The sequence below is a fragment of the Fistularia commersonii genome, chromosome 16 (assembly GCF_037954325.1).
Source record: "Fistularia commersonii isolate RoL2024-O1a breed Wild chromosome 16, RoL_Fcom_v1.0, whole genome shotgun sequence".
NCBI classification, from domain to species: domain Eukaryota; kingdom Metazoa; phylum Chordata; class Actinopteri; order Syngnathiformes; family Fistulariidae; genus Fistularia; species Fistularia commersonii.
The window spans coordinates 11549734-11566277 of record NC_141299.1 but is presented as its reverse complement, the minus strand read 5'-3'; the positions used below and the strand labels follow the sequence as shown (position 1 = coordinate 11566277).

The following is a 16544-nucleotide window of genomic DNA, read 5'->3' as shown; positions in this document are numbered from 1 at the left end:
CTTATTCTCTAACCCGGAAAATGCCAACCGCATCTAAATGTTAACTTTGTTCCATCAAAAAGAAATGGGACTCTGACAGGAAGAGGGTTTTTGCAGGATGAAGTAGCTGCAGTATCAGATCCAACTGTCTTCTAAGACATTTGATACAATTCTTTCTAAAAGTAAGCCAGCCATAGACTGAAAGATCTTTGTATACAATAAAGTAATGAGGAAGAGATGCCCGAGGCCACAGTCTGTCAATATACATGGATATAAATGCAAATGCACGCCGCATACACATCCATATCCACACACACACACACACGTAGAAGGGGGGTATGGGCTTTTAATGAAAAGGTGAAAAATGTTAAACACATGCTTAAAAGTCCATCAGCTTTACAAGAAATATTTAATGAGAAATTGCCTTCTGACAAGTGAATTACTGCAATCTGTCAGGAAAACACCGCACAACAAGATGTAAGGAAGAAAAAGCCCAAAGACGCGGAAGTTGGTCACTTTTCCGCAACTTCACCGAGATTAAATCATCCTCGTGAAATAAAAAGGTGTTAACGGGAGAATATTTTCCTGCTGAACATATAAAAATGCGAAAAAAAAAACAGAAAGGATGGAAAGAAACAGAAGAGGAAGCAGATGGTCTGCAATCTGCCTCACACTTCTGCTCAATTGCGCAGTTCATCAGCAGTCAAAACTCTTTCAGCCCTGCGATGTGCCGGGCCCATCCACCTCAGCACCTGCCAGCCAGATGACCGGTGGCTGCCGCAGATGGGCGGGTATCTGCCGGTTTAGGCGGAGTGGCCAGACTCTGGGATGGCTAACTGTCCAGTTGAATGGCTAATGATCCATCACTGCAAGCCTTATCGGAGTCACAAATGAACACTTTGTGTTGAGTACATTTTCTCAAACTGAAAACCAAAATAATTTTTGAATGGGCTCTAAGAGCAATTGTATAATTGTAATTAATAGAAAATTGGTTTCATGTTTGAAATTTATTTTTGTCCTTTTTTTTGGTGATCTGCTGATTTTCAACGCATTTCTTGCTCACTTGTGATGATGTTCAAAAAAGGGGTTCCGTACATCACATTAATCTTTATAGTGTGCTAGAGATTATTGGACATGGACAAATATAGACAATAGTAAAATTTACTTTGTTAACTTGTAGAAAAGCAGGATAGGCAGTGATCAGATGTCCCTGTCTTTGTGTCTTCCTACTGACTGCCTTATACGTCTTTGTCCACAAACCTCATTTTGTTGACATGTTAATGTATGTGAGGTGTGAGAGCACAGCGTCACAGTCATCTTTTATTTCATCCCCACAGCCAAAGTCTCACCATCTCAGCTGTCCCACTCACTTTACCATCAAGCAGCATTAGAACACATAAGAATCATTAGCATCGCATAATGGCATTACCTCAACTCTATATCTGCCACCCAAGATCAACGGTATTGCAGTGTAAATGCAATGAAACCGAATTACAGCAATATTTTGAATTAATGCAACACTTACAGCGTATGGATATCTTAAATTTAATCAACATAGAGGGTGTTCATGTAGATCTGACAGCTTGTCTTTCAGCTGCACAGTATGGCTTCTCATTATCAGTCATCTGGATGAATAAGGGAAAGGGGTTACTATAGTCTGATCTTTTCAGTTAATAGGAATGATAGATTCATTTTGACTCTATTGGAAATAAGACCTTCATCCCGGACCGTCAAGATGGTGAATGAGAATAATGGACACAAGTAATGTATGTGAGTTATCAAAACAAAGCATAGGATGTTTCGTTTTTCAATCACAAAACCATGGGTGACCTGCTATATCTGGTATTTGGTCCCATCTCCTTATCTCAGTGGTATGATAAATTGTCTGCAGAGGAAATTTACTCCCAACAGCCGATGCAAATTTTTTCCAGGACCGCGTTGCGATTTCACCTCACAGCAATTTATGTTCTTCCAGTCCAGCAATTGGTTTTCTGGACTCTGGACCCCGAGATAGCAGGGGGTGATGCACTTTGCCCATGCAAAGCGCATAAAGATAAGAATGCGGATAATAAAAAAAGCGGAAGTAGGGTTACATTTGTTGATTCCCTCTTATTCCAACATCCGCTCAAAATTCTTTTCTCCTCGGCAACACGGCTTCCCCCCGTCTACCTTTTACTCCAGCCAAAGTTTAAAGGTCCACTGCATTTTTGGTAACCTGGCATTTGCTTCATAGTGCACGTGTGTTAAAGTCAAAGTGATGATGATAGGTAGGGGGGGCCAATAATGGATCTGTCCCTCCGAGGCTCCATAGTAACATAGGCCTCTGCTTTTGCAGTTTATGTTTAGACTGTGTTATAGAAAGGATTTCAGCAGTGAGGTTCAAAATTATCGCAATAACAATATTTTCAGATGATGAAGTGTTCATAGAGGTTTTTCTCAAGAGCTTCTATTCGTAAAATTTTAACCATTTGCAAACTGTCTAGAGGAACTTCGGTCATTTTGCTCCGAGCACCGCAACTGCTATTAGCGTAAGATTTGATTTCTCTCGAGCCGCGAAAAAAAAATCAATGCTAGATTTAGCGTCATTTAATTAGTGTAAATCCCAATAACGCGGTGAAATATTGCATGCAGTATTAAGGCCTGATAGACCAGTTGATGTCAGATAGTCCTTACAAATAGAATATATGACAAAATAAGAAAAGATGTTTGTGGCAGCAGTAAGAGCCAACATCTGACTGACCTTCTTTTTCTCCATTAATCATATTTAAGGTTTTCATTTTGTTGACTAATTGTGCTATTGATTCAAATTGTCTTTGCAGATATATACACATTTTTTTTTAATTGCAAATCATTATTTGGCGTAATTTCTGGATCTTCATCTATTCATTTCACAAAAATGTGACCATAAAATATAATGATTTGAGAGACACTTGTCTATTATTGTCAGGTGTCTCCACCGTGGATCCGGCTCAGTGTATTGTTTGCACTCAGTGGCTCTGCCAAGCTGAGACAAAGAATTATGCTGGTAGCAAGAAAAACAACTCTTGACCTACAGTATTCCCTGGGCAGGCTGTAGACGGCAGCACCCCCCCATCCCCCTCTAACCCCTTCTTCTGTAGATTGTATAAATAAATGATGAGACTGCTTCCCCTCAACCAGTCCACCCCCAAGCCCCCCCCAAAAAAGCACACATACACACTAACACACACGCAAATCACTATCAACTTCTTATATTTCCATACAGGAATCCCATGACATGACCCCATTAAAGAGGCGAATAAATCCTTCATGCAGACCCTAACCAAGTATCAGTAGAATTATTGCGCAAGAAGTGCACAAGAAGCAGTAAAGATGCAGACTTGTCACACCGTATCGCAGGATGCGATGGAAGATCCTCAAAAACTCACAACTGCTTTTCCATTAGTTGTTATGTTTATATTAGGTTTTCTTCTGCAGCTTTCTTCCAGAAATTGAAATTGATGTTATTCGACAGAAATAGGGACACATCCAGTTCATGTGAAGCGCCAGTACCAAGAACAGTGAGTCAAAGCCCAAAGATTAATTTCTTCAAAGATCCCGAATTCTGCAAACATCCCTCATCTGTAGATAAACACGATGAAAAACTTGCTGGAAATAACATGACGTCTCCTGCGTGTAAAAAGATGAGGTTGCTGGATTGCCTTCATATAACAGAAAAACAACAGGATCAGCGAAACCGGACTCAAAAGTTAATTCAAGGTGAAGTCTGCTGAGATTGCAACATTAATTAAGAGATGAATGAATTTATGATTCATTAATCTTTAATCATCCTGTTTTGTTTTCGCCTGCCATCCCACACTTGAGATATAAGGTTGTTAATAGGCAAGGCATAGAAATAATGAACACGGTGAATGTATAAATGTTAAGATAGGCGTATGGTTTATAAAGACAGCTCAGGCGTCATTTGTCACTGCATACGCTTCTTGAGAACCAAAACAGTAATGCCAGGAAATTCAACAAATATGAATTAAAGCAGACATCTGAAATCAATCTAGTTGACTTTTAACCTGCCTTTTTGCCATAATTTATTGTTCTTCCATCCCATCAAATTCAATCTAATATGCTGGTTTAGAGAAAAGGAGCTTATGGGAAAAAAAAAGGTAAAAAACTCAAGTCAGCAAATGAGACTGTGTACCTTTTAAGGAATGTTAAGTCCACCTTTTGGACAAAACTTTGGCTTAATCAAGCATGACACAAAAGTATGTCTATATAAATCATCATTTGGTCTAATCACAGAAAAAGCCTGAAATGACCAGATCTTTATTGGAAGCAGTATCACCCGGCCCGAGTATTCAAAGTCTCACAACCTCCCCAAACGTAAAAAAAAGCTGAACAAACGGGCACATATAGATTATATGTCCCTCTTTCTCAGCTCCATTTAAGCCATTTAATGACATCCCACCATGGGTTATAAACTATGTTGTGATGGTATTGCTGACAAGGGAGCAAAGAAAGCCATTATTTTTAGATAGTCCCTGTTTTACTGTCTCTCTCCTCCCCTGAGCGAAAAGAAGATGACAAAGAATTACGGCAAATGGAATTGAGTTATCTGAGAGAATATTTATCTGAGGACGGAAAAAGACCGAGTGTGTATATGAAACTTTCCTCCGGTGGCGGGTGTTAGGAAAGGAAACGCAACACCAAAACCAGCAGACACCCCCCTCCTGTCGTTGCTTCATCTTCTTTTTCTTTCCCCCGCTTATTCCCATTCGGCCCTCCAGCCACAATTAAATCTACCAATCATCTCTCTCATCGAGGCCAGGGGAGCATTAAGAATGCACACTCACTTGAACTTGACTGCCAGCTCGGGAGGACCAGAGGCAGGATGGGCAGGAACTGCCGTAGCTCCGAATCTATTGCCTACTATCTATTTTGGCGCACAGCAAGCTGAGCATCTCCACGGTATAAACTCTACTGGCGAAGAGTGGTGATTCACGCAGGAAACACTTTGTAAGAACTGATAATATTTGTAGCCCTGTCCTCTTGTCTAGTAATGCGTGTGTGTGTGTGCGTGTGTGTGTGTGTGACAGTGAGATGTGGCGAAAGAGAGGCACATGTGGTGTGTATTTTACCACCAGCCAAGTGAACACTTGATTGGAGTAGAAGCAAGAAGCCAGATGGGGTGTGAGATAATCTTGGGAACCAATATGAAGAGACCATATACCACAATACGCTCAAGAAAGTCAAGGACAAAGAAAAAGAAATATTGAAAGAGACAGACAAAATTTTGATTAAGGAAGAAATACACGTGGCATCAACGGCATTTCTGACAGAAAGTGCTTTGTCTGTATGTTTGAGATATAAACACATATTTCAGTGTATTGCAATTCAATAAGGCCAGCCATTCTTTGAAACTAGCGGAGATTTGTCTGTAAATCAATAACTGAAATGGACCATGAATCAGTTTCTACAAGCTTACAAGTCCGCAGCGATGCAAATAAAGCAAACATCCACATCTAACATAATTTATTGATTGATTGTCTCAGGCAGGAGCCAATCCCAGCTGTCACCGGTCAAGGGACACCGCTTAAACACAAAATGGACACGGGTTGATCACGGAGCCACGTATAAAAACATGCAACCGTCGACTCTTCCAATACAAACTATGGACAATTTTAGAATCTTCAATTAGGGCATGTATTTGGTCTGAGAGAGAATTTACCAAATAGTAAATACTACGAGCTATCGCTCTTCTGGAGTCACATACATGTCCGAAAAAGAACGTGGAGGAATCAAGTATGCAGACAGAAAATGACCGCTTAGAACGAGAAAACAAAAAGCTCCATCAATTACCATTGTAAATCTTTAAATAAGGGTCAGATGTTAAATTGGAAGCCCACTGGAGGCTGATGAGTGAAGTTACCGAAAACCAGGCTAAGTGGGTCACATTTGTTGCTACATAGGCTTTCTCCTGCCGTCTTTCCGAAAAAACACATGTATCCATTTTCCAAAGTGCTTCTGGATGCCTGGAGGGGAAGGGAGGTTTAAAGTGCAAATCCTGCCATTTAGTGTGTGTGTGTTTGTGTTGGTTTCTGTATATTTGCATTTGTCTCTGTGTTTAGGAATCAGGCTACAAAAGTTCCCATATCCCAGATGTCCACGCGGCAGCAGACTGCGGACCGCGGAGCACTTGTTTCGGGAAACAAAAGCAAAGTACTGACTCAATTTCGAGTTCAGTGGAGGGCTAAATGGGTCTGGTCCGACGCACGGATGAAGTCAAAGGGGAATAATAGAAACAAGGGGAGGAATTAGATGAGGTGGAATTAGATGAATAATAGAAGTAGGCCACATATTCCTCCAATCAGACAAACATAAAGTCCCCATGAAGCAGCTGAGAGGGATGTCATTCCTGCTATGCACTCTTCAGAGGGCAACAGGATAAAAAAAAAAAAAAAAAAAAAAAGAGCAAGTCTATGTCTTACAATTCTTTGCATAATTCTGTCTTTATCTGTCGTCCTTTTCCGTCCCTTCACATAAGCCTCCGCTTATTTTACAAAGCTGCCGCTGTGGGTTGTTATCTCTCACTGTCAGCGAAGCAAAGTTTGGCCCAGACCTCTCACTTTGTCCCTCCAGCACCACACATGCCTTGAAGATCAGGATAGCTTCTCCTTGAGCTTCACCGAGTCCCCACAGCTCTCTATAGGTAGATAGAGGCTGGGAGAAAAAGGCAAACTGATAACAGTGGGAATTAAAAAAGCCGCTCTCATCTCAGCTGGTGAAATATTTGGCCGGACTTCAATCGCGCCGTGAAAAAAAAAAAAAAAATTTTTTCGGACGACTTCCACTTGATAAGATTTAAAACAAATGAACATTAAATTGTTGTTCTTGAAGATTAGCGAAAGCCATACTGGCAAGTTAAATCAAACAAACCTTGACGATTTGATCTGGTTATTGGTCTTAGCTGCGGTGTCGAGCCCGGGTCTAATGTGACGATAGCAAGATCAGGTTTCAACACGATGCATATTGTAGACCATGTTTCACTGGCAATGCTTAAATAAGGGAGGTATGAAATTATAGATATTTCAGTATTCAAACTCACACTGGGACTCCATTTATAACCTTAACTGCACATAATGGAGTGAACGTACAAACCGAAGCTTAACTATACAGATACTTCCCACGCATACTGAGGTTCAAAATATGTGTGTAAGTGCACTACCCTTATTTTGCGGCTTCGCATTTTACACAATACTAAAAAAGTCGATAGCTTTCAAATGGTGCTGCAAGTTTTCTGTCTCTTGTCCCCTCAGAGGAGACAGTTTACCTGCATGTAATCAAATCCCACCTAATGCATGTTCATAGGCAAAATCTTTTAATAGAGATTGATCAGAGCATGATATTTCTTTGAAACCTATCTTCTCCGAAGCAACTTACATCTCCATGGTCAGTCAGTAAAATATAGTGAATTGGCGGAGCAAGTGGCAACGTCATTCTGCAGCGAAACCGGCTTTGTGACCCAGGAGATGGATGGCAATTATTGTACGTTTCATACACAGAACCAAAATTTGAATTGTCGGATATCAAGATTAATAAACTCTCAGCCCTAAGAGCTTAAACAACACAAGCTCATGTGTATTTTGCATTTCTAAGTTGTGAGTTTTTAACACCAGTTGTTATTATAGATTTGTAGAAATGCAGTTGCTTTTAAATTATAGCATCTCAGCATGATCATGCACATGTTAGCTTTCAGATCAGCCTGTTGTTTTTGTCATCAGACAGCACGGCACCACGGAGCTTTGAGGGCAACATGGCAGGAAGAACATTCATTGAGCTAGAAATATTAAAGTTATATAAAGCCAAACCTAATTCCATATTGCGATGGGATCTAGCCGGTTATGACGGTCAACATTTTGATGTTCCAGCAAATGAGCACTCAGGTACACAGTGGTCATTACTACATTAGGCCTTGACTGTGCAGCACAAAGACTAACTAGAAGACTCCTATCGCTGAGCACAGACTTTATTTAGGTCTCGACAAAAAAAGTTCCATAACCGCATATCCCATTGTTACATTTCATAACAGCTACATGTACAATATTTTTTCATACTCTTGTGCACTCCTTATCTTTCACTTGTTACTTAAGACACTTTATAGTTTATTTGTATTTCTTATTCTCCCTTTTTCTCTTATTTTTTACTGTTTGTACAATTTTTTTCCAATTATTTATTATTGTTATATTTTTCTTGTAACTCTGGCACAACAATTTCCTTTGGGATAAATAAAGTTGTTCTTATTCTTATTCTTGTTACATTGACATTGATGACATTGTGGTAGAAAAACTATCAAGGATTGTATGGTTGTACTAATGCGACGCTTTCCCTGATGTCATGCTACAACCTGCAGGAGTTCAACGGGCGAAAACAAACGTCTGAAAAGGTCCAATATGACGCTGACGGAGCCCTGACAAAAAAATCCATCAGCCTGTCATGAAACAAAATAAACACCAAGAGGTGCAAGAGGGATGGTCAGTTTGATGAAGACGCTAATGAAATGAGTCTATGAAACGTCAAGCTGCAGGGTGTTCTGTTAAGCTAAAAGACTAGAATCAAACAGATCAGCACCATTTTCACATTAAGCAATTAAGCTGTTTGACTAATATTTGATACCAGTACTAGATAAGTGAAATATAGGGGAGGGCAAAGATGTTTCTCTGAGAGTCAATAAATCAAATGACAATAAAAGTTGTTTTTAATTAAAATGGTTTATAGCTTATTACTAACTTGTGTTGAGACACAAAGCATAAATAAGCACTATAACTCTCTGTGTGCAGGTCTCTACTCATGCCTTCTCTCTTCTACGGGCCGCTCACACAGCTGAACATCTCTGAGGGCTGGTCTACATGGTCTTGCCTCATTAAGGTTTTCATTGAGACTCTCTGTTATGCATAGGGGATTTATATTAATAATTATCTGCCCTGTGCAGGAAGTGTCGGAAATGCTTGACTGTGCTGCTGATGTGTCTATTTCATGCTCCCCTGGATATTAAGTAGAGAAGATTATCTTGCACTTTGGCTGATTTTTGCCAATGTTGTTGTCAATTCATCACCGCCACCCCAACCCAGCTTGTGTGTTCTTTTCCCGCCTCACTCCCTCCATCTTTCCCCTTCACTGAACTTGTTCAGATGATCCACACGCAACCATGTGGAAGGGAAAAGGGCACCATCCTTCTCTCACATAAGGACAATAATAGAGCTACACCTGTGTAGCCAGATGTAATCATCCGTATTTTTCTTTAATTGAACTGCATGAAGGAGTAAAATTCAGACGGGAGTTGTGCAAATACGAAAAAAAAAATCTGTGGGTCATTGCTTTTACTATGATGACAGCCCGGGTAAAATACTTGGCTATTTCCCTGTACTAATACAGAATGACAAGGAACATTAAAATGTTTTTTGGGGGGGCGTCTTCTAGTTTTATGCTGTGTACTCGGTGGCAAACAAAGTTCAATTATAAGGTGTGAATAAGCACGCATTTGGAAAAGTAGAAGAAAGTAGCCGTTATGTTGACTTTGCATGAACTTGCATCATCTCCCTCGGCTGTTTTGTAATGTGGCTGGTCTGCTGTTACGCTGGATATGTTCAGCATGTCGTAAGACTCTCAGGTCAACATGAATAATGGCATTTGATCAAACAACTCTCAACTGGTGTTGATAAGTCACACTTCACAACAGAAGGGCCCACTTTGCACTGAAAGAGGAGAATTATTGCAAAAGCGTGATAACATTTTGGCAAAATAGGTCTAGTCATAGCAAGAAAAAAAAGGAAACGGTTGCTGCTGATGGATAGAATGATTTCATTGACTTCTCAACTGGGGCAGAGTCAATGAAAAGGACAAAATATTACTAAAAACGGTTGAAATGTGGAAAAACTAGCAATAGCAATGATTGCAAATTATACTTGAGTGCCAAAAGACAGTCAAAATGTTACAGAAGGGAAATAAAAATTTGGGAAAATGATATAGTAATCACTGTCCAAAAGGTGTTAAAAAAATTTATATTCAGACACTGGATGCCAAAATGGCTTCCAGGAGCAAGTTGATCTTTGATGGCTACAATAACAAAAAGCCTTCTGTTCAGAGGAAAATTGCGCCGCTCTATTTTGAGGTATAGACAAATGTGTGCATGTGTGTGAGTGAGTGCATACAAAAGGACAAAAACACTGGCGTGTGTTACTGCGAGTGTGTGTCCTATCCTATTTTTGAAAGCTGATTCGTAGGGAGTGACATTGTCATTATCGACGTCTCTCCACACTCCCCTGGATCCTGTAGCCATTAGCAACCAGCGACAGGAGCTGGCCCCTCCACTGCTGCAGCCAATTGCTTTCACATCGATGTGTGACTATGTGCATGCATGGGAATGAGCAGGTGTTCATTTTTGTTGGTGTCTGGACGTGTCTCTTTGATAGCGACAGGAATGAATTACTTTATGTTGATTACACAATAAAATGCATGCTCGTGGTTGTTTATTTATTCCAAATCCTTTTCCTGTTTTTCTGAAAAAGACAGAATTGTAATTCTGGAGTGACACACAAGGAGCAAATTATACGTTATAGCAGGCGTGCCAGACAAAAAAAATAAATATATAGATAAATAAATGCACTGGAGGAGGAAGCAGTGAAGCAATCAATAAGGTTTGATTAGGCCTACTCAGTACATTTATATTGCATGGCAAGCAGTAGCTCTTTTTCTGTCCTCCTGGAAATCAATACACAGATCTCTGATTAGGCTGGTCAGTGCATATCACTGAGGAAAAGAGCAGCATTCATTCATGAATGGGGAAATGACACCCAAAACCATAAGCACATGATAGATGAAAAAATGAAACTACATTGTAAACCTTGTTTTCCTGGAACATGAATGAAGTACGTATGGAAAACCCGAAAGGAACACGTATCATTAGGGCTCAATAGCTTCCTGCCATCCACCACATTGTTCATATCCAAGCAAGTGTTGAAAAAAAAATACAGCGTTATTCAGTTCGAACTCCAATATCTAAGCAACAAATATCACGGGTGACTGAAAAACAGTCATCGTACAACAAGCTTGTACAGACATATGATTAAATCTAATAAAATAGCATGTGAACATGGCACAAGGAGAGCAGGAAAGGAATCTATGCAAGTCAAACTGTCAGTGTGCCAAGATTAAATGATTTAGGTGCAGAGAAGTTTTTTTTTTTGTTTACACACTCCTATTGACATTCTAAATGCCACAACCTCGAAAATCTCCATCAGTCTACCCCTCCGCACCTGAGGACAGTGTGCAAACATAAATATTTGACTTGATTATTTAGAAAATTCAAGGCTGCGGTGGAAGGTTGGGTGTCCTCTGGGACGCCGATGTAATGAATGTTCATAAGAACATCAAGGTGCTAAAGTGCAGAACAAAATAGAGGAAAATGACACTCAGGTGAACCTAATTTTTTTTTTTGTTATGGTATTTCCTTAAACATTTCTAGTTTTTTTAGGGGTCACTTTCCACCAGACTGATTCAGGACATGTACAGTTGACAAGCAATAATACAATCAGTGTCTTTGATCCAAAACCCAGACCTTATTTATAGTTCTGGTGACACAAATCATTATACATAGAAGCTGAAATTGGGATTGTTAAAAAATAAAAAATGAATATAAATGCTGCGAGTTTGCAAATTAAAAAGTGAAGAATAAACATTATTTGAATGTGCTGTTGCATTTCTTTCTGTCTTTCAAAGACAGAACCACTTGTTGTAAGATTGTTGGAACTACTAGAATTATAGGAGATGAAACAACCAATGCTACTTTTAAAATGTGAGTCAAGAAAGAGGCAGGACCAGAAACATTTAATTTAATGCAGTACTAAGAAAAAAATAATAAATCAGGTTGGAAGGAATTTTTAAATATGATTTGCATTAGGAAAAAAAAAGGTGTGACAGAAATCAAGATGCTTTATATTTATTCATTTATTAAGCACATTAGACAAGTATAACTCGAAATTTTGATACTTTTTCTCACAATGGATTTTGTGAAGTCTTCACAGGGAGATTTCATATGTTGTGACATAGAGGACTTTGAGGCAAAAGCATGGCTGATGGGCAACCAGATGCAGATGCTGTAATTATTCTAGAGCCAGTGCACTGTGTAATCATCATTTAGTTTATAATTATTAGATAATGACATGAAAGTATATTTCACTGGGAGACTGTTATTTCTGAAATAGACATAAATGTGTCCCTTGACAGATGATGTATCACTGTACTTCCTCAGTTTGAATGAGCAATGAAACATTAACAGTTGCACAGTACTGCGGTAAATTTTGATTTCACTTTAAATTACTACATACCTGCAGGTCAGTGGGCTTTATCGTAAGTAATACTTAATTTTTGGGATCAAATCAAGTTAGTCTTTTATATCATATTAATTAGGGTAATGGTAGAAAATGATAGGGAAATGATAGCATGTAATGTTGGCATTTAAAGACCTCATTCATAGCCCCGCTGTACTGCAGCACTTACAGATTGTTGAGGCCTGGACACAAAACAGCAGTGAAGAAAAGGATAGGTTTTCACTAGCTTCCCTTCGGCCAACAACAACCGATGAACATGCCTCGATCCGTGGTCCATACTGAGCTATAGATTGATTTTAAAATAGCTCTGACACAGGACTCTTTGGAGAGATGGACCAACACTCCTGGTACTTATTGGTAACATGAAAACCCTTTTATATCACAGGTCCCCCTGGGAGGGTATGTATGAAAAGCACTCCTGCCTGGCCCAGGATTTCTAGTAACTTGAAAAAAAATAAAAATCACAGTTGTTTAAGAATCATGTAACGTTACCATGGACCTGTGTAACTGCTACGGATTCAAAAATATATTTTTATACAGATACCTCTCCATTCATCTCACATTTAGCCTTAAAAGATGCCACAGAGGACTAAACACCACATGTCAACAAATGTAAAGATGTTTATTTACCTAGCTATATGAGTTTTAATATGTACTGTATCTTGATTTCTGGATTAGTGGGTTATAAAATCCAAACAGAAGACGCGCCGGTTGAGTGCGTCTGTTCAGAGTCGATGTCAGTCTGCATTGCACTTTTATTGCTGAGATACAACACAGTAAAGTAAATAAAAAGCCTTTACAGTGACGAACCATCCTCTTAAACATGTTGTCAGGCTAACTTGTTAACACCCTTTAAATTAACTTATCATTTCTGTGAAGGGAAATGTGTGCGCACCAGTGAATATAATTTATTTGAAAAAATGTTACAAGTCACATGGGGCGCCCAGAAGCAGGGAACATTCAGTCCTGTTGATGACTGATATAGATTGAAAACATATTATCGTAAATTGTTAACAAGTTTGATAAAAAAAAGGAAAAAGTGACGGCAGGATCTCAGGATCTCAGAGAAGACCAACCCCAATGGAGAGGTACTTCTATTTTAATTGAGTATTGTATTTTCTGTATTACGGCATTTGAAAAATATTGCATATATGATGAGTTTTTTAACATGCACTTTTACATGCAACCCCCTCGCCCCCCCCAAAAAAATCAAATAATGCTCAAATAAATCTGAAGCAATACAATTATGTTAAATACAATATTGTTTGGTAAATTGCACCCCATTTTAAAAGGTTGATGATATCTACATTGCGATGTTGTTGGTAATTTCTATCTGTTCTCATACTCTTTCTGGGCTGTTTATGTATTCGTAAGACAATGATCTTGTTTTTTTTAATTAAGTAAATTATGAGAAAGATGTTTTCTAGAACCAGAAGACATATAAGAGATACATAGTATTTATCAAGCATGTTAATGAGTCTTTGTCTCTGTTACCATGGGAGCTGGTCACATGACAGATCACATGGGAGGGTCCATATGGATTTAACAATACTCAAGAGACACTGTATATGTCTGTGTGTGCGCGTGAGTGTGCGTCGGAGTGCATGTGAAAGTATGTGTGTGAGTGTGAGAGAGAGCAAGGAAGTGAGAGAGAGATCATATATAATAACTACATTTTTGGCTGGTGGAAGAATTTAATCAGGTCGATAAAAAGAGCAGGGTGGGCTGATGAAGAGGAGTCCCCAGGGAGCCGCACCTCTTTGTGTCTGTCAAACCCCTATGGACCTATATCCTGGTTGAAACCCTCCCACACACATACACACACACACACACACACACACACACACACACACACACACACACACACAGAACCCACCATCACCGCCGCCACAGCCCAAGTCTCTAGTTTCCACCTCACCTTTTACCCCTCCCGTCTCATGCATGTGTTAAGTAGTCACAAATGAATCAAGTAATCGCATCTCTTTAATGCTAGCGATCCTGACAACATAGCTTGTGACTTGCATGCAAGAAAAAAAATGTCTCTGCGGACACACACCTGTATGACACTCCGTTGACTAAGTGGACGTCCCTCTGCACTAAGAGGCTCCCAGCAGATGATGGATGTGACAGGAAGGGCCCTGGTGGTGGCTGCTAGCCCCGGCAAACCTGATGGATTATTCATTACAGCTGGTTGCAACTGTCCTTTAAGGACCCTAAAATGCCACTGAGGATGGCTGTTTGTACATAAACACCTTTATGGTGATGGATGGGGCTAACTCAAAAGGTATCTTCGCAGCTGGCGGGGTAGATTGCGCTCTTTTCAATTAAACCAGCAGCTTACTCAGATTCCTGGCAACTAAAACCAACAAGTCACTTTGTTTACTGTAACTATTGCAATAATTAATTGAATTTGAAGTAAAAGATCCGGGCCTGTTACGGCAGTTATCAGACTCTGGGTTTGTACCTGTTAATATTTCACAGAGGAAATCTACACTGAACTTGAAGGGTCACTGCTGCGTTTACTTTTCAGCACCGACTGGTGACTCTTGCATCTATGTTTGTTCCCATTGCTTCATTCGAAGCACAATTCAGTTGGCCGGAGTGTATTTTATCAATAAAAACCTGAATATGAAAAGACATGGGGTCCATGAGCATATTAACAAGTATATTTAGATTTTTCTAAATAAAGAACCAATTGCATTTTTACCCATTCTGCCCTTAAGAGTTAACAGCTTTAAAACAAATCATCCGCCTTTTCCTGTGTTTGCGCTCCGGGCGCACACAGTCTCAAGGTAACAAACTTTGTCATAGGTCATGCTCAGTTTAAAGTTTATAATTATCCTGAGTGCAAGAGGTTTCAGCTCCCGTGCTGCAGTAACAGCAGACAACGTTCAGCAAATGAACCCAAGCTGTTTCAGTCGACAGTGGCGGCTACGGTGCAAAGTTCCTGTGTCAGCTGGAAAGCTAAAGAGGAATGATTACAACTAAGTGGACTTGGGCCTTGGGGCCAGCATGAGACGGAGTCGAGCCAGCTGAGACAGCATGGGACAAGGAAGGCGTCTGCCGAGAAAGGAAGATTCAGCGCTGGCAAAGAAACAGATTCAGGAAAAATTATTATTTTCCCTTGATGGACCCTTTCATTCATTAAAAAAAAAAAAAAAGCAAAATCTGAGAAAATCCCTCATATTGTGAATTTTAGTTGGTGCAAGACGACATGATTCTGCGATCACAAATCCTTTCGCCTGAAATCCCCATTTCATGTATCACAAGAAAAACTCCCAAATGTATTTACTTTGAGGAAATGTATTCGTTTTTTTCTACATCTACCCTTCATTCATTTCCCCCTTTTCACATGAAGGACAAGGGTTTATCCCCTCATTAACAATTCCTAATTGTGTGTGTGTGATAGGTACGCATGTGTTCAACAGAGAATTTGCAGTAATGGGCAGCGGTCTCAGCATATTGCCATGGATACAGCTGGATTCCAGTCCAGTGAATTCTACTGTGTCCCGTTTGTCCCTCTGGAAAACCCTTAACAAGGAGATCTTTCGATCAATTTCACATCTGATTACACATAAATAGCAAGGGTCCAGCATTCATTTAAATCATTTCACGCTTCAATCATGCAAGAACTGTACTGATCGTTACGTGAAAGATAACTTGATCTGCCGGTATTCGTTTTGATACTGAAATTAGTTTATCAAGGTTAGTCTCAGAGCTTGCTGTTGGAAAAAAAAACCTTTTTGTCAAAAATTGTTTTATTCTCAAGGAACCGAGCAGTTGAGCGGTTTTGTGAAAATTTAGCTGCTAAAGGTGCATGGATGTATTCTAGCAATGTTTTTGTGACACACTTCTAATGCCTCCGATGTTTTGTCTCGTGTGACCTTTATCAAGTCACATCTCCGGAGCTGTTACTGTGCTTATTAGAATTCTAATGTCATTTGGATGCCAGTTAGAGGGACACCAGGGGCAAAATTGATTTCCCTCTGATTCCTATCATAAACCGGCGTTTGCGTATGTATGTGTATGAGTATGTGTGTGTGTGTGTGTGTGTGTGTGTGTGTGTGTGTGTGTGTGTGTCTACAACATCAACAAAGGGATAAAGACTTGGACTGCTAATGTGGACATGACATGTCAGTTGCACAATGAATGACAACAAAATACAAGGTTAAAGGTCAAATCGCTACAGATGAAATATTCGTATTC

The 16544-nt window shown here is 39.7% G+C and overlaps 1 protein-coding gene across 1 annotated transcript in view; it reads right to left on the bottom strand.

Moving 5' to 3' along the window:
• The window catches only part of xpr1a (xenotropic and polytropic retrovirus receptor 1a), a 61489-nt gene that overhangs the window by 19461 nt on the left and 25484 nt on the right, over nucleotides 1-16544 (bottom strand). The gene's annotated exons all lie outside the window — the stretch shown is intronic.